Source organism: Periplaneta americana, chromosome 12 (genome assembly GCF_040183065.1).
Source record: "Periplaneta americana isolate PAMFEO1 chromosome 12, P.americana_PAMFEO1_priV1, whole genome shotgun sequence".
In the NCBI taxonomy this organism is placed as follows: domain Eukaryota; kingdom Metazoa; phylum Arthropoda; class Insecta; order Blattodea; family Blattidae; genus Periplaneta; species Periplaneta americana.
Genome location: NC_091128.1, coordinates 111,477,322 through 111,501,452, shown reverse-complemented (window position 1 = coordinate 111,501,452; position 24,131 = coordinate 111,477,322). Strand labels below are relative to the sequence as shown.

The 24,131-nt window shown below is 37.3% G+C and overlaps 1 protein-coding gene and 1 long non-coding RNA gene across 3 annotated transcripts in view; one reads left to right on the top strand and one right to left on the bottom strand.

Moving 5' to 3' along the window:
• Nucleotides 1-24,131, bottom strand: part of LOC138710826 (uncharacterized) — a 163,345-nt gene that overhangs the window by 10,954 nt on the left and 128,260 nt on the right. The window lies entirely within an intron of this gene.
• LOC138710824 (uncharacterized) overlaps nt 659-24,131 on the top strand; it is a 169,043-nt gene continuing 145,570 nt past the window's right edge. The window contains exon 1 of one of the 2 annotated variants that reach the window (XM_069841969.1): nt 659-971. The gene's annotated coding sequence lies outside the window, so the exon portion shown is untranslated. Of the gene's footprint in view, nt 972-22,496; nt 22,629-24,131 lie in introns of those variants that run through there. The other variant, XM_069841968.1, reaches the window with a different exon arrangement.

Genomic DNA, 24,131 nt, shown 5'->3' with positions numbered 1-24,131 from the left:
TGTCAAGCTAATATATTGATTTATTTCATTAACAATTCATTAGATTCCAATAAATTTGGTACAAAACGACATATCGATTAGGCTTCTGTCTGAAGAAGCCAGTACTATAACCAATGATGTGGTCTACCACCAGTAATACCGTTTTTTGTGTCTACTGAAAAATTTAGTTTTCATGATATGTGCTGTTTCTGCAATGCCCAATTCGCGATTATTCGCGAAATGTCTAGTAATGGCACCGGGTTGTCACCTCTGTACGTACCTATCCAATCTGATAATGCTCCTAGTGGGAAAACGGCTATCTACCGGATTATTGTCACATACGAAAACTGTTCTCCTTTACCTTCTCCATCATCCCTGAATCGCTGTAAACGAACTAATTTAACATCCCATATCGTTCATTGTTATCGAGTTATAGCTTTGTTTCGAGTATGGCTGTTTACAGAACTGTTTTACTACTCAATTGTTTTTTGCTTGTAGACATTTTCTTCCTGTGCGATAAAATGACCCTCGCGAGATACTGTTTTGTACAGCTATATATATCTCGACTAATTAATTAGTCTGGGAGAATATGTAGAAACGGGCAGTCGGCGAGCTCTGTTTTTGTAGTCCAGGATCCAAGTCCACCCGTCATAGTCGTCCGATTAGAATTACACCGTCACTTGTTCCGGTTGATACGACTGCAGCATCACGGACTCTCAGCTGCTGCGTTACAAAAATGTAGCCAATACGCGAGTGCGTCTGTAATTTTATTTTGTGGAGACCAACGCGTTTGAAAAATGATTATTTCTTCACAAGATATAATATGGTCAGTTCCAGTTATATTTCTATAAAGTGACAACCTGACAACAATTCGTTTTTGATTACCAAAGTAGAATGGTTGCTAGTGTTTGTATGTACACTTCTAAGTTTAGCTGTTGGTAGTAAATTTCCTTTCATCTGACTACAAGAGTGCTGGATGTGAACAAGGCAAGGTAAGTAAAGATATGTTGCATATTTAATATTACAACTAAGAAAAATTAGTGCCACGAAGTTGATATAGGTATACTACTACTACACTGTGCGTTTCTCAACAATTTAATTCCTTCGTAATATTGCGAATTATATTAATATTGATAGTTTATTTTTTAATTATTATTCGAAAACATACATACTATAAATAAAATCATGTAAATCTAACGCTATGGAGTAACGTAGACTGCAGTGGTCGTCAGCACTCACTGAAATGGGTAACGGACAAGGAGTGTATCGGAATATGCACCGTCGTGCAGAAGGGAGAGGTAGAAAGCATACTCGCCAGCAGCCATGGATGCACGGTAGTGTCTCATACGCGGGTAAGAGACGCTAGCCCGAGTGTGCACAGTGCTGATGACCGCTGAGATAGAGCATCCACCCGCCAATGTAACGACATCCGCCAGCCTATGTAACGAATATTGCACACTTCTATCATTGCACAATGTGGCGCTATAAAGCACTTTTCAACACTTTTATCACAGCCACAACACATTTCAATTCTTACTGCGCCAGGCTTAGGATCCGGGACACTTTAGCAAGCAATGTACGCACAACTTGATAGAGTTCCTTAAACATAGTAGGCAGACATACCACAAACTCCGTCTATTCTCTTATTCTCTCCCTTAAATTACGTCACATTTACGAAATATGGCCGTGCTCTTCATTCACGCACGACGATTTTGGTATAGGCTATAAGATAGCCTATGTATTTGGAGCAAGTTGGGTGGGCATATTGCTCCAATTTCCAGTACTCCATACTACAGGGACATCATTTTATTTTTACTTGCATTTTTATTGTACCTGCATTTCTGAATGTACTTCACTCTCACACCTTCACTAATGTCCTTGCTCCCGTCAGACACACAAACTTACGGCCGCTGTTGCATTCGAAGTCTTCAAGCAGTGAAGTAAACACTGCAGTGTACAGTGTGTTTCATGAATATGATTGCGTTTTCTATAAAAGAAAGAACCTATATTAATAATATCGTACCAAAAATTATATTCAAGAAACGATAAATTCAATTTCATAGAATATGCTTCAAAATGTTTTTAATAATATGCGTACTGAATTGAAGCCTGCATTGTAATGAACGGCAACCAATTTCAGCAACTTGTTTAAAAATTCAGATTAGCTTTTTTTGAATTGAGGTGGCTAGAAGCAAAGGAATGCTAGTGACATTTGTAATAACATGATTTAAGTGCATCCAGTGTAAGCAAAAGTATCTAAAATTTTAGTGGCAAAGGGATATTTTAATCGCATCACACATTAAAATTTAAATAAAAATTTCACCGATTTTACGAAAGCTTAAATATTTAAACCCCATTTTCTCAAAAGTAACTTAAGTGCACTTACAGCCCTTTACTTATGAGCCCCTCAATTTAAATGCACTCTCTATATTGCATTTTTTTATTTTATTGGGTTATTTTACGACGCCGTATCAGCATCTAGGTTATTTAGCGTCTGAATGATATGAAGGTGATAACGCCGGTGAAATGAGTCCGGGGTCCAGCACCGAAAGTTACCCAGCATTTGCTCCTATTGGGTTGAGGGAAAACCTCGGAAAAAACCTCAACCAGGTAACTTGCCCCGACCGGGATTCGAATCCGGGCCACCTGGTTTCGCGGCCAGACGCGCTGACCGTTACTCCACAGGTGTGGACTCTCTATATTGTATGTTAACACCAATAATTAATATGCTAAATAAAGTAGACATTACATAACGAACATAGCCGCCTGAAAAGTTGAGTTATTGAAAAAAAAAAAAAAAAAAAATGTTACTATTCTACTGTATTTTGATAAATTCCGTAAAAGTGATGATCAAACTGAAAATCGTAATATCGTATTCTCCTACAAGATAAATGGATACACTACTTTTCTCTCCTCCTATAGCTAGTAAAATGATTTGTTTACATATTGCACTAGTAACATCAAACTCCTGTAATGGAAGGGGGCAACAGTGTTTCCGAGTATAGCCAGGTTAATGTTAAAAATGTTGGTGAAAATAAAGTGATGTCCCTGTATAAATCTAAGGCATTTTGAAGGTATTTTAGCAATTTCCTGTAGTGCCAGGTACATAAGTAACATTCACCAAGTAACGGTTAGGATGTCTGACTGTGAAACGAGCGGGCCCGTGTTCAAATCTTGATTGGGACAAATTACATAGTTGAGGTTTTTCTGGGGTCTTCCCTCAACCCATTAAGAGCAAATACTGAGTAATTTTCGACGCTGGATTTATTTCGCTGACATTATCACCTTCATTTCACTTATAGGCTAGATAACCATCGCAATTGATAAAGCGTCGTAAAATAAACCAATTGAAAATAATATAATATGCACCCAGCCACTGCTGTAGATCAGGAGGTAACGCGTTTGCTTACTGATCGGAAGCAACGCTAGGACGGGAATTCGAATACAGCTTATAATTTAATTAGAGGTACAACCAGACAGAATACGTCCAACTCGACAATCCGTACAGTACGTCACATGCGTTATTTACGTATTTACGTTCCGTCTAAAACAATTAACTGAAATGTTTGTATTTACACATTGCGTAATCGTCTTGAAACTTTAATATGACATCTGGTTTGCGTTGCGTTATTTCATGATCAAATGAAAGTGAGTGATGGAATAGCTTTACAAATTACATACATACACGCGACATTATAATGTCACACACTAAACCGAGACACACAAACGCACGCACACACACACAAATACATAACAGTTCATACACTACATTTTTAGGGCAGTATTTACGCATGGGCAAACGTGGGCTATAGCCTAGGGCGGCAAGTCTTGGGAAGGAGGTGGCAAATTTTTTAATCTAGCATTCTTCGTACCTTACTCGAGTTCTGGAAATTTGCGAAATTTAATACACGCGCTCATATGACATAAACGTTTAACACTTATATTCAAACAATAAGTAATTAACTAATAGGCCTACGTAATAGAAAGTACGATTGTGTGGTTATAATATCCCAGTCACGACTCTATTGTCGCACGTGCGTCGTATGATTAAAGTTGAAGAGTTGTTTAAATGTCACATGGCAGCTCACATGATTTTTCAAAGCAAAATTGATTAAATAATTAAATTTAGAGACCATTTGGTTAGGAAAAAATGTAAGGTGAAGGTTACTTATGAACCAGACACTAGAGAAAATTGTTAAAATAGCTAGAAAATCCCTAGGATTTATAATATGGAGTGGTGGAAATTTGATGTGGTCACTGGGAGAGCTGTATGTTCACCCAGCCCGTCTCAAATACATACCTTACTTATATACCAAATCCGTCGTGTGTTAATGAAAACATCGTCATATTTCCTGAATGCGACGTAATTTATGGAAGAGATTAACGGAGTATTCAGTGTCGTCAACACCTCTCACATAATGCTACACACCTATCCTAACCTGCTTTCTGTGATATTATGTTCTGAAAACACTGATGGTATTGGCTTAAGGTTTTCTTTTTACAAAAAAAAAAGGGGGGGAGGGGGAAAGTAAACATTTTAATAGGGATGGTTAAATTTCAAACATTGATGTAAATATGAATATAACGGGGAGGTGCAGAGATGTCGTTTGTAATTCCCGCTATTTTTTGTGCAGCGAAGTCGTTTGAAATTCCCGCCATTTTTGGACGCTCGTTGTTGCGAGAAGCTTCTCGACAGATTACACTTAATTCGGCTTATGAGTCCTTCTCTCCTATTATAGCCCCTCTTGGTCCTAAAGAAGCATGTGATATCGAGATTAGGTGAACACACATTTTAAATTTTCATTACATCGTAATGACGAAATGAAAAATATTTATGCACTGAAATAAAAACAAAATAAAGTCCGAAGAAATGACGACATTTCGATTTACCTCTTTAATAAAAGTTCCACAGAACTTATTCCTTTTGTCACAAAAGTCTCAAATTTATTCATGCAAACGCTGGATTTGTTTATTGGACATCATTTCTCTTATTTCAATAACAGTAGAGCATCGATTATCCGAATACCGATCAACCGAAACATCGGTTCCAGTCGGCAAATTCAAATTTGCGCGCTCGCCATGTAGAAGTTCCTTTAGTGCTGTTTGCAAGAAAAAACGAGTCTCAGCTCTGAAGGAAAGAAAATTTTGGACTTCTTTTCCTAAACTGTATTTCCTACTTTAATGGCCATTTTGAACTTGTCAGACTAGGCTAGTCAGTTCTCTATTTTATTTGTAGGACGTGTGATTCAAAATATACATGTACAGTTTTGTGTTTAATAATAATGTTTGTTTATTTCATACTGCTTCTATGACACCGATAAAATTTGTTTTCGTAAATAATCGGTTATCGAAAAATCAGTTATCCGAACACCCCCCGTCCCCAATGTTTCGGATAATCGATGCTCTACTGAACTTCCATAGTGGTACATGGCTTTCTTTGTATTGAAACAAGTAGCAAACAAACTACATGATGTACAGTGTTGCCAACAGTTGTTCGTATAATCCCGCTAGGTGGCTTTCGAAAACCCGCGATTTTCTAAAAAATATCTCTAGATTTTATTGTATACTTATATAATAATAATAATAATAATAATAATAATAATAATAATAATAATGGTCAAGTTAGAGCATTCACCCACCAATATAACGACATCCTCCCCCCAATGTAACGAATATTGCACAATTTTGTCATTGCCAATGTAGTGCTGTAAAGCAATTTTGAATACTTTTATCACAGCCACAACATATTATTTAAATTCTTATTGCACTATATATGTTACCGTTAAAACCCTAAATCCGACAAAACCAGTTTCAACTAGCTTTTTCCAACTAGGAAAAGCTAGTGTTAAAATGTAGATAGATAGCGAATTTTCGTAAGATCTAGAATCAATGACAGGTTAGTTTCGGTTTGTTTAGGTTTTTTTTACTTTTACCAAACAAAAACCTAAGGAAATCAAACCTAACTTGTCATTGATTCTAGATCTTACGAAATCTCACTTTATATCTATCTATATTTGCTTAAACTAGTTTTCACTAGTTGAGACTGGTTTTGACGGATTTCGGGTTTTAACGGTAACATATATATGAAATTATCACTACATTAACACATCAATTATTTCACAAAACCCATACTGAACGAATTAAATGTAATTATGAAAGCCGCCAATAATGCTAATATTAATTTCATTTTAGAAACGTCAAAGATTAAAAACCGCTAGTATTCCCGCTAAGCGGGATAATATAATTTTACCCGTGAGACTGTTATCCAAAAAAGCTAGATTTAGCGGGAAAACCGTTGAATTGGCAACACTGATGATGTAAAGAAAAATATTCTACAACAATGTTTTCACGAAAAGATCAATCACTGACCACTGACCTTAGAATTCGACATACGAAACTTGCTAATATTTTCTTCTTTTTAAGGGATTAATTCTCACTTGTCAAGAATGTGAATGGCAACTAACAGTAAAACATATAATGCCGGTATCAAATGCAAACTTTGTTGTAAATACTGGAGGCAATAATGTAACATGCTTTATGTGTAAGTAAATCTCTGACACGGTTCGTCACTTTATTCCGTTATTAAATTGAAATTTGAAGGTAGCAATAATACCACGGAATCTTTTTAAGTGATTCAGCTGAGAAGATCCGCAGATCCGTGGGAAGTGAAGAACTGCTCCTCTCACGGGACGCAGGTGCGAAGATGATATTAAAATGAGTTTGAGGGAGCTGGTTTGAAAAGTATCGATCTGGACCAAGTCGTAGCTGACCTCTGTGACAGTGAGGTTACTGTGAAATGCGGGGAGTAGTTAATATGTTCCTCATAAAAAAACTGCGAAAATGTACATAGTAGATCTGGGGACCTGCTTCAAATATATAAGCTGAACTCTTCAGCCACATAACTGTTCTTTTGAATAAGCCACATTTCGACATTAGCATTTTAAAAACTTCATCCTACGAGTTTCATTATCATCATTTATTTTAATTTTTGACGTGAATATGTCTATCTGCGAAAGCTGTAAACTATGTGCGCGTGCGTACGTATGTATGCATTTAGTTAGTAGGTTATTTTACGGCGCTGTATCAACATCTTAGGTTATTTAGCACCTGAATGAGATGAAGGTGATAAAGCCGGTGTGCCGGTGAAATGAGTCCGGGGTCCAGCAACGATAGTACTCAGCATTTGCTCATATTGGGTTGAGGGAAAACCCCGGAAAAAACCTCAACTAGGTAACTTGCCCCGACCGGATTCGAACCCGGGCCACCTGTTTAGCGGCCAGACGCGGTAATCGTTACTCGACAGGTATGGATTGTATGTATAGTAGCCTCGTTTAATTATTAGGCAGCGGCATTCCTTTTAAGATTTGTACAGTAGCGTGCAAATTAATCCGAACACGACATATTTTTACATTTTCTGTCATTGTTGGCCTCACAGCTGCTCATACCGCTTTAATTGACATCTGTAGTACGTGTAATTCCATCGTTGAAGGTCTGTCGTTATTATTTTTTTTTATAATATGTGACATTTTGCCTGTAGTTTTGTACTTATAAGCATTTCAGTTGTGTTGAAGACTTAATACTGCAATCCTGTGTACATTCTGTCGTCTTCACAAATGGATACAACTCCACGAAAACGGTCTAAAATTATAACATTAGCAGAGCATTCTTCTATGATACAGAGGCAAATTGCTGCAGAATGTCACATCGGTTTGGCTACTGTTAATTCGATCATAAAACGATACAGGAAGACTGGATCCATCACACCCCAGAAAAAAGGAAACTGTGGCCGGAAAAGGAAGACTTCACCTGCAGATGATTGTTTAATTGTCAGGAAAAGTAAATTAAATCCTAGACTAACTGCTGTCGACTTAACCCGCGAGTTAATGGCTACCACTGGGGCGAATATTCACGTCACAACAGTGCGGCGTAGGCTTTTGGAAGCTGGACGAAGGGCTCGTAAGCCTATTAAGAAGCAACTGCTAACCCCTGTTATGTGCAAAAGACGCTTAATGTGGGCAAAATTGCATCAACACTGGACAGTGAATGACTGGAAGAATGTACTTGTTTCCGATGAGTCTCATTTCGAGGTCCACGGCCACCGTGTTTCTTACGTACGGAAAGGATCCGAAAAAGTAACAGCAGCTCATCTCCAACAAGCACCCAAATACCCCCCTAAAGCAATGTTTTGGGGTTGTTTTACACATGAAGGGCCTGGAGCATTAATACCTATCAAGGGAATGATGAATTCTGACAAATATATTCACTTATTGGAAGCCAGAATCGTACCCCAGCGGCCACCGTGTTTCTTACGTACGGAAAGGATCCGAAAAAGTAACAGCAGCTCATCTCCAACAAGCACCCAAATACCCCCCTAAAGTAATGTTTTGAGGTTGTTTTACACATGAAGGGCCTGGAGCATTAATACCTATCAAGGGAATGATGAATTCTGACAAATATATTCACTTATTGGAAACCAGAATCGTACCCCAGCTGCGAAAATCATTTCCGGATGGCAGAGGTGTGTTCCAACAAGACCTGGCACCATGCCATACGTCTCGAAAAACTACAGAATTCAACAAGAAGAATATTCAGGTACTCCCCTGGCCAGGCAACTCACCCGGCATCAACCCCATTGAGAACTTGTGGTCAATTTGCAAAAGAAGAATGCAAAAAATGGATTGTTCTACAAAGGAGAAGATGATTTCTGCCCTCATTGGTGTATGGTTTCGCGATGAAGAAATGAAGAATATTTGTGGGAAATTAGTGGAATCCATGCCAAATCGTTTCAGAGCTGTTATTAGGAACAAGGGAGGCCACATAGCTTACTGAGGTATGTGTTAGATCCTTTTTTATCCCGTTTTTTGAGTGTTTTTACATAAGTAATTACGTTGTTCGGATTAATTTGCACGCTACTGTAGGTCTTTATTGCATGCACCGATAATAAAATGAAAATGCGACGTTGTCACGTCTTGTTTGTTGCTGCTATATATTAATATAACATGGAACAAGACACACTGCTAAAATTTGCAACTCTGGTTTATATATACACTCCGCGTGGAGTATTAGAGCGGCTTTCAAAAGACTTGACGACAATGGTCAGCGCGACAAAATTAAAATTATTGAAACTACAAAGCTTCCGTCCATACACTCCGCGTGAAGTATTGGAGCGGCCTTCAAAAAACTTTACGACAATGGACAGCGCGACATAATTAAAATTATTGAAACTACAAAGCTTCCGTCCTCTTTGACACTTCTAGCCTACTAATTGAACGTGGCTACTTTATGTATGTATGTATGTATGTATGTATGTATGTATGTATGTACGACATTTTACTAAATAATAATAATAATAATAATAATAATAATAATAATAATAATAATAATAATAATAATAATAATAATACTTTATTTCCAGAACAAAGATACATATTGATTTTTTTATATAGAAACACTCTAGCATTCCCAGAAAGAGTAAGTCAGATATGTGTGCTCAGGGGGCATTCCACATAATGTTGAGACATTTTATTAAAGAACAGAGTACAAAGTAAGAAAAAAATACAGATATGGCAATAATTGAACTTCAAATTTTTTCTCTAAACAGCAATTTAATTGAATTTAAAAAAGAGGAGCATGAGCAAATTGTATGTTTGGGAATTTAGCTATTATAGTGTTATAAAGCCTTGGACCGAAGTCGCTTCTGTGATTATAAGCTACAGTTGTGTTACATTTAGGTACTGTCAAGCATATGTTGTCTGATCTTTTGGTTTTATACGCATTTATGCGAATATAAATTAAATATATTTCGGTTTTTATGTACGAAATTCAGTAATACATTGTTATAAATTTGATGGAAGTCAAATACTTTTAATCCCGAATATAACAGTTCTGAAAGATACTCAAGAGGTTTATTAAGGCATATTCTTATTATTCTTTTCTGTAGCAGAGTTATTGGCATGAGGGAGGTACTATAAACACTACTCCATCCTATAGTGTCGTATTGTAATATTGCTTGTACTAATGCGAGGTAAATCAGTCATAAAGTATGGATAGTCTAGTACGTAATTTCGTAGGATGACAAAATAGTGAATAATTTTTCTTAATCTCTTGCACAGAAAAACAACATGTTTATCCCAACGTAAATGTTGGTCGATTATTATTTCGAGATACTTAACTTGAGGACATTAATTTAAGCTTTCGAGTCTGCTGAGTAGCAGGAGATGAATCTAAACATGCTGGCTAAGATGTAAGTAGAATTTCACGTGCTTTCAGAATCTGTTTTCAGATTCACTGCAGCTAAAATAGCTGCTATGTTAATAAACATATTAATGAACTTAGTAAGAAGATCGGCACTGCATAACATGCTTGGTTGTTATCTAATGGATGTCACGTCATACGCTATGACGCAATACTATCAATATATCTGATACAAAAGCTACGTTAACAAAACAAGAAGCTTACTTGCGAGAACATAGAGAGTGTAAAAAAAAAGAATAATAATAATTAAATAAAAATGCTTAAGTTCTTAAATCTGGCCATGCGCGGGTTAAAGAATATATTGAATTCTCTCAAACAGAAATTGTGTTTTAGTGATGTTACCATTAGTTTATGCATATAAATGTAAATTTACACCTCTGTCGTAGAACAAAAAATATCTGATTATACTACAAAGTACCATTCGAAAAATAAACAGTTTTTTTATTCTCCTGTGAAATTGACGAAAGTGGACATGTGACCTTTCAAAAAGAATCGATTCAGTTATGAAATTATTATTAGAAACTGAGTATCCTGTGTTACTCTACGTCAGTTGGAAAATACCTTGCCTGCAAATCATAAGGAAATTCCTGGAGTCGAGAAAGAATAAAGACTTATTGCCAGTCTGAAGCCAGGAGCGAACGTGCTCTTTCTGTAAGCAACACAATGCTGTAAGTAGTACCAGTCACGGGAGTTGTATTACGACCACAGTTTTGAAAACAAACGGTAGTAAAATTGTTCAAGGAAACAGAAGGCGTTCTTGATACCTCTAAACTACACGTTAATAACTAAGCCACTCTTGTGAATAGTAAATGATCACAGAACTAAGAGATGCACGCAATCCTGGTATTGCTACTTCACGCCCAACTCGGATTAGGCCTACAAAAAATAGGCTACAGTATAAAAACAAAGCTAAGAGGAAAGATATCCCTTGCACATGCCATAAGAAAAATGGGAGCATGGAGGTAGAGTTCCATGCACTATAATGAGGTGATGTGGTCAGCACTACACTTCGTCTACGCCCAAGAAAGACTGCATTCAATTTAACGAAAGACTGAGTGGACCCCGGAGCCGTTCTGGAAATTTTGAGGAGAAAAGTCATCCAGTCGTAGACGTGAAATTCAGAATTTAAAGTACAAGGTTTGAGACCTTTTTTAAGCCGACTGGCTGAAGCATAGTTTTAACTTTGCGTGAAAGACATGGTCATCGGTTCAATCTCCGCCAGAGAATGGATGTTTATCCCTCGGCAATGTATGTTCTGAGTTGCGTTAGATCAGAGGTGGTCAACTCGTGCTCTTTGTGCAGGAAAACACTTCGCTGTATACGGGCAGTAAGCGAGAACAGATCATCCCAATGCCTGCAATGCCAACGTTGCTCATTTTTGTTCCTGAGTGCATTTGAATTAGAGATGGGAAAAGTTGTTATTTTCTCCTAACGGTTCCAACTGTTCCAGTTCCTTGAAAATACTAGGTTCCAAATAACAGTTCCGAAATAACAGTACCATATGTAACTTGTGTGTAACTACAAGGTGCACAGTGGTGTCACAGTCTACTATATATCTTTTAATATAAAATTAGGAAAAACTTTTTTTCAGATAACGAAAACACATCTTTTCAGATGTGGTATCTTGGAACCGCACGGTTGACTATACTAAAAGCTAGGTTATGAACCGACTAAACCGGAAGCAACGTTCGCTTTCTGAGCTCTATTGCCACATAGTGGCGCGAGATTCAAAGCATGTTCAGCGTTTGTCATCGATATGTTTAAAATAACTACTGTATATAGTTCTCGATAACACTATCCACAATATTAGTAATTAAAATTACTGCTTTTAAGAAAGCACGAGCTAATGACGCTGGTACGAAATGCGACTCGTAAAGCACGTGGTACACCAAAAGAACTGGGAAGTTTGGCTACACTGTCTCCGTGATTCCGTTGCCAGATTTTCGTTAGCAGACGACATTTTCACGTGAGGTCCAAAGAAAAGCTCCGTTCTCCTTCCCCCCACCGGCCCGCCATACTCAACGTGTCATCGCTGCACAGGCTACCCCTCTAACCCGCACTTTCCTCTCGCCCTGCCAACTACTTCCTGTTTAGTCGGTTCATAACCTGGCTTTTAGTATAGTATCTGATGGAACGGTAGTATGTAGTATGTAATGTAACAGTGGTATTTTGGAACATGCACGTACGACTAGTATGTAATATAACAGTTGTATTTAGGACGCTAAATGATCACATACGTCCCTGTATGTCATGTGATGCAGTATGTCATAGTAAGCCGAGATGTGAATTCGTGGAAAAGAAATGTTTTCTAATGCCAAATTGAATTCGTAGATTAGGTTTTTCGGAGCAGCAAATGTAATGCAATTTTAAATTAGGTCTATTTGTAAATTTTATTGGTCACGATATCGAAGTGGATCCCAATGGTAAATAAAACCTAACCTATTCTTTCTCTTGTGCTCAGCTCAAGTTCACAATAGTGTTCAGTTTCTCCAAAAATTAGTAAATGAAAGCTATAATCATTTCGGCCGTGCTAAAATTCATATTAATATCGCCATGAAGAGTAATAATCTCATTGTAATGAAATATGAAAATTTACCGTTGTAGTTTTGTAAATGAAAAACTTCGACAATAGTCATGTTTTAACAGAATTTAGTTTAATTTCAAGAATTGGTAATGAAACTAAAATTGTAAAATATTTGTAAATAAAACATAACCTATATATTTTCACCTCCCTTGATAAAATTCACAATTTTTTTTTTGCGCTACAGCCTGTGAAGGGCCAAGACCGATCAGCTGGCTGCTGGCCTCACGTCCACTTGCCGAAGCAGAGGTGGACGATCATCCAACCATAATGGAGATATCGTGTGGTTAGCACAATGATCCCCCCAATCGTTAGAGCTGGTTTGCGAAACCGGATTTTCGCTACCTATCGTAGCTCCCCAAGTGCATCATGATGCTGGGTGGGCACCGGTCCCATACACTGGCCGAAATTTCATGAGGACTCGAACCAGCGCGCATTCCGTAACGCGAGTCCTAGGCAGGATCCCTTAGACCACGACGCCACGGCGCGGGATTCACAATGTAATTACTGTACTCTAATACATGCATTATGCTAATAATTATTTGATAAAATCCTGTATTCAGTAACATTAGTTTCAAGATAATGTGTACTTTTTTAATGAGGCTCTTCATATCTTTACTATTTATCTTTCACTTTAGATTCCAACATTTTTTTCAGTGCGACGAAAGGATTCCCAATTCTGTTTTTAAACAACGGCGCCAACTTATATGGGCTCGTGGGATCCGAGCTCATCCAATAATTTATCATGTTATCATTATACGTATGACATTTATTTAACTTATACCTCAAATGTTTGAGCCCACCCATTGTTTTCAATAGTGCCAAACATGTTCCGTTCTGTGGAACAGGCGTTGTCATAATGTGGTTCCAAAGTGAAACGAGTATTTTGTAACAGCAAGTATTTCGTACTAGCGTTATTTTGGAATATAGTACTCCAAGGTGCTGTTACGTTATTTTTTCCCCACCTCTAATTTGAATGCACACAGTGCTTCGTAAGAGTAGTTAAGTTGGTCACCTCTGCCAGCTGTAGGCTCGAGAGGAAAGTACACTCAGAATAAATATGAGAAATGCCTGTATTATCCGGCTGAGAAGCTTTTATCATCCAGTCTTCTCTCAAAAATAAGCTGAATGTTAGAATTTATAAAACAGTTGTTTTGTATGATTGTGAAACGTGGATTCTCATTTTGAGAGAGGAACAGGCTAAGAGGGGTGAAGTTACTGGAGTATGAAGAAAGTTACACAACGTAGAACGGCACGCATTGTATTCTTCACCTGACATAATTAGCAACATTAAATCTGACGTTTGAGATGGGCAGGACATGTAGAATGTATGAGCTAATCCAGAAATGCATATAGAGTGTTTGTTGGGAAGCTGGAGGGGAAAAAGACCTTTGGGGAGGCCGAGACGTAGATGGGAGGATAATATTAAAGTGCATTTGAGAGAGGTGGGATATGATGGCAGAAACTGGATTAATGTTGCTCAGGATAGGGACCGATGGCGGGCTTATGTGAGAGCGGCAATGAACCTCCGGGTTCTCTAAAAACCATAAGTAAGTATGGTCGAGTGTAGCCGTTTGACATCAAAAGTAATTAATACAGGTCAAAGAAGTAAAAATTAAAGAAGAGGAACGACAGGAAAGGAAGAATGATAAAGAAGGAAACAAAAGTATGGAAAAAGATAAAAAAAAAGAGAAATGAGAGAAAGGATAACAGATTCTCTCTTTTATGAGAGGTTCAATTCGAGCAGTCGTTGTAATTTACATACCCCTGGGTATCCACCCTGCCGAACAAACGCCCTTTGCGTAGTGTACTGTTACCGCGGTCTATCAATCTTTTAAAATCCCATCCATCATTCTCCGCGGCTTCTCGCGACATTAATGGATCCTGTGTAATATTTATCATCCAGTCCTTAATATTTCGTAACCTTATTATACGCATATCGAACGGAGTGATATGCTCGCACTTGCAATGAAGTGTCGCACAGAGTGCGAAGGAAGATAAGAAAAGAAACAACATAAGATATTCATGTAAAAAAAATTCGTTCACACTTACATATTTCACTCAAAGTAACAAGTGTAAGGTATATTGTTTTTCATATAAAATATTGTGAAATCTAACATTTTGTCGCCCATCACATTAACTTGCAGTGTCGGATTGCCTGTATCATATTTATTTATGTCTGTAACAGGGCAAAGCCCCAATTACAATAGACAGTAATCCACATAGCACAATTGTTTGGGATTTGTAGCTGAAATATCTACGTGCCATGGTACGGGGATGGTGCAATGTATTGATGTAGATTGTAGTCGTACAGCATGTAATGAGGCAAGACACCTCGAAAAAGATAGAGAACAAGCAGAAAAAAAATAAGGAAAGGAAGATGAGGAATAGATCAATAATACAAAGGAGAAGAAAGAACGGAAGGAAGAGGACGAGGCGCAAAGGAGGCAGGAGTGTATGCTATATTCTGTACTGCTCGGTAAAAGTGACACAAGTCAGTTTCCACAAACCTTTTTTGATAATTTACTGACAACTAATGATGATAATGATGATGGCCGAACATCTGCTCGCTTGGAAAAAAATACATAAGTATTTCTCTCATTACAATAATTCATACAGAAAAAATCAAAACGACATAAACCAGTGTAAGTTGTCAATAAATTATCAAAAAAAGGTTTGTGGAAACTGACTTATGTCACTTTTCCCAAGCACTGCAGATATAATATTGTAAGCTGTTCGCCGTCTCGAATTCGACTTGCTAGGACAGTGATTACAACGATGAAGGTGGTGGTGGTCGAAGTAGTGATGTTGATAATGTTGGTCAAGATGATGATAGTATGTTGAGGTGGTGGTGATGATGGTGGTAGAAACGATAATGATGATGGTCTTGATGAAAATGATGATGGCCGAGATGATATGATAGTTGAGGTGGTGGTGGTGGTGGTGGTGGTGGTGGTGGTGGTGTTGGCAATGGTACTGATGCTGATGATAGTTGAGGTAGTGGTGATCATGGTAGAAACGATAATGATGATGGTCTTGATGAAAATGATGATGGCTGAGATGGAGTTGGTTGAGATGATGATACGATGATAGTTGAGGTGGTGGTGGTGATGGTACTGATGCTGATGATAGTTGAGGTAGTGGTGATGATGGTAGAAACGATAATGATGATGGCCGAGATGATAATGATGTTAGTCGAGATGATGATAGTATGTTGAGTTGGTGGTGGTGATGCCGATGATGATAGTTGAGGTGGTGGTGGTGGTGGTGGTGGTGATGATGGTTGAAACGATAATGATGATGATCTTGAAGACGAAAATGATGGTCTTGATGAAAATGATGATGGCCGAGATGATAATTATGTTGGACATGATGATGATGATGATGATGATAGTTGAGGTGGTGGTGATGATGGTAGAAACGATGACACGATGACGGGAATGGCAATTGCATAACAATGATGATTGCGATTATGTAATTACGACGATGAAGAAGACTGCTTCGGATATCTTGGCTGAAGTGCACTGCATATCCTCCATCACAAGTGAGACTGACCCCGTGGAAGCCTACTCGACTCGCAGCTTGTCACCAGATCGTAATGCTTGGTTCCTTGTACCCGATAAGATTGCGTGGAGGCATCCGTGCCAGTCTCTATGGGATGTTCACGTATCATGTCTCCAAGACATAAACAACGTTCTGCATGCCATTCGCAGCATTTATTGGCTGAGAGATAGTTAACTTGGCAGGTCAATGTGCTCTATGTTTCTACCATGCGTGCAAGCTAGGTTAGTACGTTAAAAAGGAAACAAAAGTATTATTTGAATATTAGTTAACATTGTTCTCTATATTCATTCGTCACATACGGAGTGTTAATGAACTCATGAGACAACGTTTCAAGGCAGGAAGTAGGTGCTACAAGGAACATATTTTGCTAATAAACATGTAGCTGTGGTCCGAAATTCCTCCTTTCGCCGCTAGAGCATGCGGAAGATAGCTCCTGATGGGTAGGTCACCCATCCTACACGACATTCGAAAGGTATTATTTGATATCACTAGGAGGATTGATCTTGCGTTAGACCAATCGCCGCTCCATTTTAGACTGCTCGGAAAGTAAACACTGTGGGAATTGGTGAGTGAAGTTGTGGAAGGACTGCAAGTGGATTCGTCAGTTTTCGACTCATTTACATGTCGAATTGATAATAATTGTAGTAAAACGCATCCGTAATTTCTAATTCCTATCTGAAGTGTAATTCGGTACAAGTTCGCTGAATACACGGACATGCTTCTGATTTACGGAGAAGCTGGAAGAAATGAGAAGGCTGCTCGCGGTTTGTACGAAGAGATGTCGACGTATTCCAAATATTTGGAGGTCACTGGATTGGTAGAAGGGGACTTTCACAATAGTCACCACGTTCACCTGACCTCAGCCCCCTAGACGTCTTCCTGATTGGACTACATGAAATGCCTCATGTACGAGACCACCGTGGAGTCTGAGGAAGATCTGATAGCCAAGATTCATGCTGTTATCGTAGCGATTAAAGGAATTCAGGGAGTTTTCACAAAAGTCCAACAAAAAATGTAACGTCGTTGTCAACTTTATAGTAAGGTCGGTGGCCCCAATTTGAACAGTCAATGCAGAAAATGTAAGTCAATATCTACATAAAATCACATGAAAAAAAATAAACTGTCGTGAAAGACCTGTCCCGTGTAGAGTTGCTAGTCTCCCATCGGGCACCTTCCCAGATATGGTGGGTACTGGGAAAATAAAATAACCAGGGCGGACAGTCTTGCGAAGTTTGTTGTCTACATTCAGCAGGACTGGTACCAAGATTCGGCTTAATTTTTTTATAGTACGGTATATATCTTTCCATGGTGCATGCGTTTGTAAGGATGGACCTCGTCTAGGCAGCCATTTTCTGCTCAGTACAATGAAAATGTGGAGAAAACTCGCATCATTTTGGAAATTTTCTACAAGTTTATGTTCTAAGCACGGTTGGGAAATTAAAGTAAGCTTTTGTGGCTGATAAAATACGCTTAAAAATGTGTAAATTATGTCAAGAATCTGTAGAGATGCTCTGAGAATTTTGGTATGAGGAAACTTGTAAATTCCCAGTTTGGGATTGGTGGTATCTGAGCTTTCATAAACATTGTTTTTCACAAATGCAGGGCAAAATATTAGGAATGGATTCCTAATATGCAGAGAAGAAAAATAGTTTATATCGACATAGGTTCGTAAATGCTTTCTTTCTGAATTAACAAGCTACCCAGTAAGATCATCACAAGAGATTGAATCCAGAATGTTCATAAATAGCACGTTTGTGCAGAAGAAAATCTTCATTATACTGTTCAGTCTCGCTGTTATGAGATTGTACATGAACATCTGCACCGGAAATGTTGGAAAGCTTGCTTTTTGAGTTCTCATTCAGCCGAGGAGGCTTACAATGAAGAATTATAACGCTTTTTTGCGAAATGAATTGGCTGATTTCTTGTACGACATAATCGGTCGAGGACTGCACTTCATGTATGATGAAGCGCTCACACATTTTAGTGTTACTGCCCTCGAGAACATAAATGAAATATTTCCTGGTTGATGGATAGGTACAGGTGGACCAATGGCATGACCACTACGCTCACCTGGCTTAAACACAGTGGACTTTTTTCCTTTGAGATTATGTAAGGTATTTTTTTGTATTCGTCCTCAGACGATGATGAAGAAAACTATTCGTGGCCTAATTGAGGCAGCTGTTCAGGGATTTGGGAGAGAGTTGGGAACTCAATGAGACGACGAGATGAGACCTGTATTGAGGTAGGAGATGAACATAACGAACATTTCTGAGGTTGTGTGAACATACTATTTCAACAATCTTAATAAATCAGAAACTAAGTATTTCTGCACCCAGGTTGATACAACATATTTTTTACAGACTAACTGTAGTAACTATGGAGGAATATCACTTTCACTGAAGTCGTAAACAATTTTGTCCAATGTTCTTTTGAGAAGATTAATTCCATATGTAGATAATATTATTGCGGATCATAAATGTGATTTTAGACGTAATAGATCGCTATTGATCAGATTTTTTGTACTCAACAGATATTGGAGAAAAAATGAGAGTATAAGGACACAGTGCATCAGTTATTCATAGATTTCAAAAAGAAATATGACTCGGTTAAGAGAGAAATTAATGTAATATTCTGATTGAATTTGGTATTTCCAAGAAGCTAGTTCGATTAATTAAAATGTGTCTGATATAGGCCAGTTTTTGTCTGACGCTTTTCCAATTCACTGTGGGCTAAAGCAAGGAGATGTACTATCACATTTACTTATTAACTTTGCTCTAGAATATGCCATTAGGAAGTTCAGAATAACAGAGAGGGTTTGGAATTGAACGGGTTACATCAGCTGCTTGTCTATGCGGATGACGTGAATATCTTAGGAGAAAATTCACAAACTATTAGGGAAAACACGGGAATTTTACTTGAAGCAAGTAATGAGATAGACTTAGAAGTAAATCCCGAAAAAAGCAAAGTATATGATTGCGTCTCGTGATCAGAACGTAGTGCGAAATAGAAATATAAAAAATGGGAAATTCGTTCTTTGAAGAAGTGGAAAAATTCAAATATCTTGGAGCAATAGTAGCAAATCGTCGTTGTTTCTGCAATAACTCCTATGTGACATATTTATCGATTTTCAGATTTTTGCTCTATTAAATAACTTAGTGATACAGCAAATAATAAAATCTCCTATATGTAAATTATATTTCTTTGTTTCGAAAATGTAAGAATTCACAGCCTCCTATGTATGGCTGTCATAGGATGAATAAGTGTGTTTTTTCTTCCTACTGAAAAATTTTATATTTTGCACATAGGAGTTATTGCAGGAACAACGACGAAATATAAATGACACTCGAGAGGAAATTAAACGCAGAATAAATATGGGAAATGCGTGTTATTATTCGGTTAAGAAGCTTTTGTCATGTAGTCTGCTGTCAAAAAATCTGAAAGTTAGAATTTATAAAACAGTTATATTACCGCTTGTTCTGTATGGTTGTGAAACTTGGACTCTCACTTTGAGAGAGGAACAGAGATAAAGAGTGTTCGGAAATAAGGTGCATAAGAAAATATTTGGGATTAAGACGAATGAAGTTACAGGAGAAATGAGAAAGTTACACAACTCAGAACTGCACGCATTGTATTATTCACTTAACATAATTAGGTACATTAAATTCAGATGTTTGTTATGGACAGGGCATGTAGCACGTATGAGTGAATCCAGAAATGCGTATAAAGTGTTAGTTGGGAGATATGAGGGGAAAAATACCTTTGGGGAGGCCGAGACTTAGATGAAAGGATAATATTAAAATGGATTTGAGGGAAGTGGGATATGATGATAGAGACTGGATTAATCTTGCTCAGGATAGGGACCGATGGCGGGCTTATGTGAGGGCAGTAATGAACCTCTGGGTTCTTTAAAAGCCATTTGTAAGTAAGTTTATTAGGAATCTACCCTGAAGTTTTGCCCTCTGTTAAACATTCTCTATATAATGCATAGAGACAGTCAAAATTCTTGAATAAAAGAAGCTAAAATTCTTGGTTAAAAAGGATAAAAATTCTTGAGTGAAAACAAAAATTTCTTGAGTAAACCTGAAATTTTCACCCTGTTTTATTAAATTATTATGTTGCTTAAAATAATTGACAATTATAATGTTCAAAGTTTTACGTTGACAACAATTCTAAAGATACGTAGCATTTTTAACAGTCAAAGTTGTACGCAGACAACAATTCTAAGTTTGTCATTGTAAGGTTTGTTCTATTTATTAGCACGCACGAGAACTGTGAAAAAAGGTCACAGTCAACATTAGAAACTGGAACCCATATAGTTTGGAGTGCTCCGTCCACAAAATCACTGTGATCTTCACGTAACGACAGCAAACCTTCTCGCACTGAAAGTCCAGGAATATTTTTAACTATATGCATTTTTCAAACAAAACTTCTAAAATTTCCAAATTTGGATAATGTATTTATTAATTGCTGAAAAATTGCGTCTTTTCGCGAATAACGACTGAAAATATGCTAAATTCGGGAGTCATAGGATTTCTGCGATTTTTCGCAAGTGTTTCGCGAGTTGAAACGTGTAATTACATGATATTTTATATGTGAAGCATGTTTTAAACTATGTTTATTTGCAATTCATTTTTTAGTTTTCAGAGAAGTCTGTATTGTATATTAAATTATGCTAGCAGTGTATAATAATCGCACACAACTATTTCATCCTCGTAATTATTAAATAACAGCACCGAATTTTGATCTTCATTGAAATCCATATGATACTGTCAAATAGTTGTTTCATTAACGTCATTGATAGTAATTTAATTTAATTAACTTTTGATCTTTTCCAGTTAATTCTGACACCTGACTTGAGCCTTATTACACAGTTTATTACGATTATAGTATTGGATACTGATCCCACATCACCATGTAAGTTTCCATCCATTTAATATAGTACACAAATTAAATTCAAAACTGCTTAAAGTTGGATCATCAACTTATTGAATTCAATTATTTCCAGATTGGAAGAACAGCATCATCGTCAAATTAAATGTATATTACTATCAACATTAGACAACCCAATTTATAATATTAGCATTTATAAGACAATCATATTAATTTGAAATAACAATCAAGATAAAATATGAGACACACCATGATACGAGTACATACGTTTGAATGGTTAAATATGTGCATTAATGGGAAACAAAAATATGAACACAATAAATGTATTCAAATACAGTACTATAATTTGCAACTCTTTACATTCACAACATTTCTACCTTAGTTTTATATTTTATTATTTTTATTTTTTATTCTTTTACATCAAGTTACTTCATTATTCCATGTGTGAAGACTTGCAAACATATATACTTTGCAACTTACACGTGTATTTTAAATAATTGACAATAAGGGCTGTCATGTAAGAATGTCAAAATGTATCATAACCATGTTGATTTTAATAAGGTTCAGTTTACATGTCACTAAATATGTATTGTATTTGTAGAAATTATGTAGAGATTATTGATATTACCGAAATGTACTTCGTATCTGATGATGTTGGCTCTGACCAACGAAAACGTTTATACATCTTTCAAACATGTAATGTAAAGGTTTAACACCTTAAACATACGTTGTGAAGTCAGTGACTGAAATAAATACTTTTAATATGTTTATTTGGTTTTTAGGATTTTTGCGATTTCGCGAGTCACGAATTTTGACTATCTCTAATAATGCATAAACACGTTCGGACTAACACAACTTGAACGCCTAGTTTCTGGAACTTGGGGTTTTGTAACAATAAAATGATTGCGGCCTCATTATTTCACGGTCGAACTGCGTATTAAAGCCACTTGTTGTTGCGTACTAACTTCGCAACAACTGTTAACTGTAATTGCATTTGAGATACGTAATCTTTATAGTCAATAAATCCAATGGAAAACAAATATTGGCAGGCGTATGTACTTGATTTTCGTTGCATAGATTAATGAATGCCCACAAATTTGTCCGCTTGAGCGAATGCGTTAAAAAAATTGCATTAATTTATTTCACTCACAAAAGAGAACGCGGTGTTTCCATGGCGATGTGCTAGCGCAGACGCAATGGTCTGCACCCCGGAGCCCGGAGCAGCACACGGAATGTCGGGCTCAGTGTGCGCCACGGTGGGGCCTCGAGAGGATCCGGGGCTGAAGGGAGCCCCGGGCGCCAGCCCGCTTGCAAACTGTTGGACACATCTTGCTGCCGCAGACATCTTGTTTCATTGGACGTGAGTATGTGGCCAAGTGCGACGTCGTGTTTCACGTGTTTTCATCGATCCTCGCTTTCTGTGTCGTTGCCTACACCCCCATCCTCCGCTTCCCTCTCTTTCTCGGATCAATCCACAGGCTAAACTTGAGTGCGTGACATATTCCGCTTTAACAAAGTCCATGATCACAGGTAACTGCGTCTCTCGCGAGGGAATTTTAGTAGAAGCGTCGTGTACTAGCAATAATAATAATAATAATAATAATAATAATAATAATAATAATAATAATAATAATAATAATAATAATAATACATTGAATTAGGGAAAAAAACAAGAATTTTACTTGAAGCAAGTAACGAGATAGATTTGGAAGTAAACACCGAACAAACAAAATATTACATGATTATTTTTCTAGTGACCAGAACATAGTACGAAATGGAAATATATCCTTTGAAAAGGTGAAAAAATTCAAGTACGTTGGAGCAACGGTCACAAATGTAAATAATACTCGAGAGAAAATTAAACACAGAATAGATATGGGAAAAAATGCCTGTTATTATTCGTTTGAGAAGCTTTCGTTATCCAGCGTGCTCTCAAAAAAGCTGAATGTTAGAATTTATAAAACAGTTATATACATTACCGGTTGTTTTGTATGGTTGTGAAACTTGGAATTTCACTTTAAGAGAGGAACAGAGGTTAAAGGTGTTTACGAAATATTTGGGACCAAAAGAGATGAAGTTAAAGGAAAATGGAGAAAGTTACACAACGCATAACTGCACGCATTGTATTCTTCACCTAACATGATTAGGAACATTAAACCAGACGTTTGAGATGGGCGGGGCATGTAGCACGTATGGGTGAATCCAGAATTGCATATAGAATGTTAGTTGGTAGACCTAAGGGGAGAAAAAACCTTTGGAGAGGCCGAGACGTAGGTGGTAGGATTATATTAAAATGGATTTGAGAAAGCTGGGACATGATGTTAGAAACTGAATTATCTTTCTCAGGATAAGAACCGATGGCAGGCTTATGTGAGGGCGGTAACGAACCTCCGGGTTCCTTATGTATGTATGTATGTATGTATGTATGTATGTATGTATGTATGTATGTATGTATGTATGTATGTATGTATGTATGTATGTATGTATGTATGTATGTAATAAATTAACAAGAAGGGGTACCGATATGCTTGAAGTAATAGATGTTGCAAATTTTTAAGTCCGAAACATTACAACTAAGAAAAGACGCAGGAAAAATACTGAAATGTAAGGATCTGATTGTCGAAATGAAAAACGAAAACAAAAATTGTAACAATAGTTACTGGTAATATAAACAATATATACTCTTCAAAATTATCTGAAAAGTTTCCGCGAAGAGACAGCATCACAGAAACGCAAAAGCGACTCTTCTGTAGGTAGAAACTGCGCACATGTTAAGAGAACCCGTAACGTGAAATACGGGCGTTATACACAGCGTGGAGGATTATCTGCGAATAATGTTTCATCAAGTATTTTTTTTTATAAT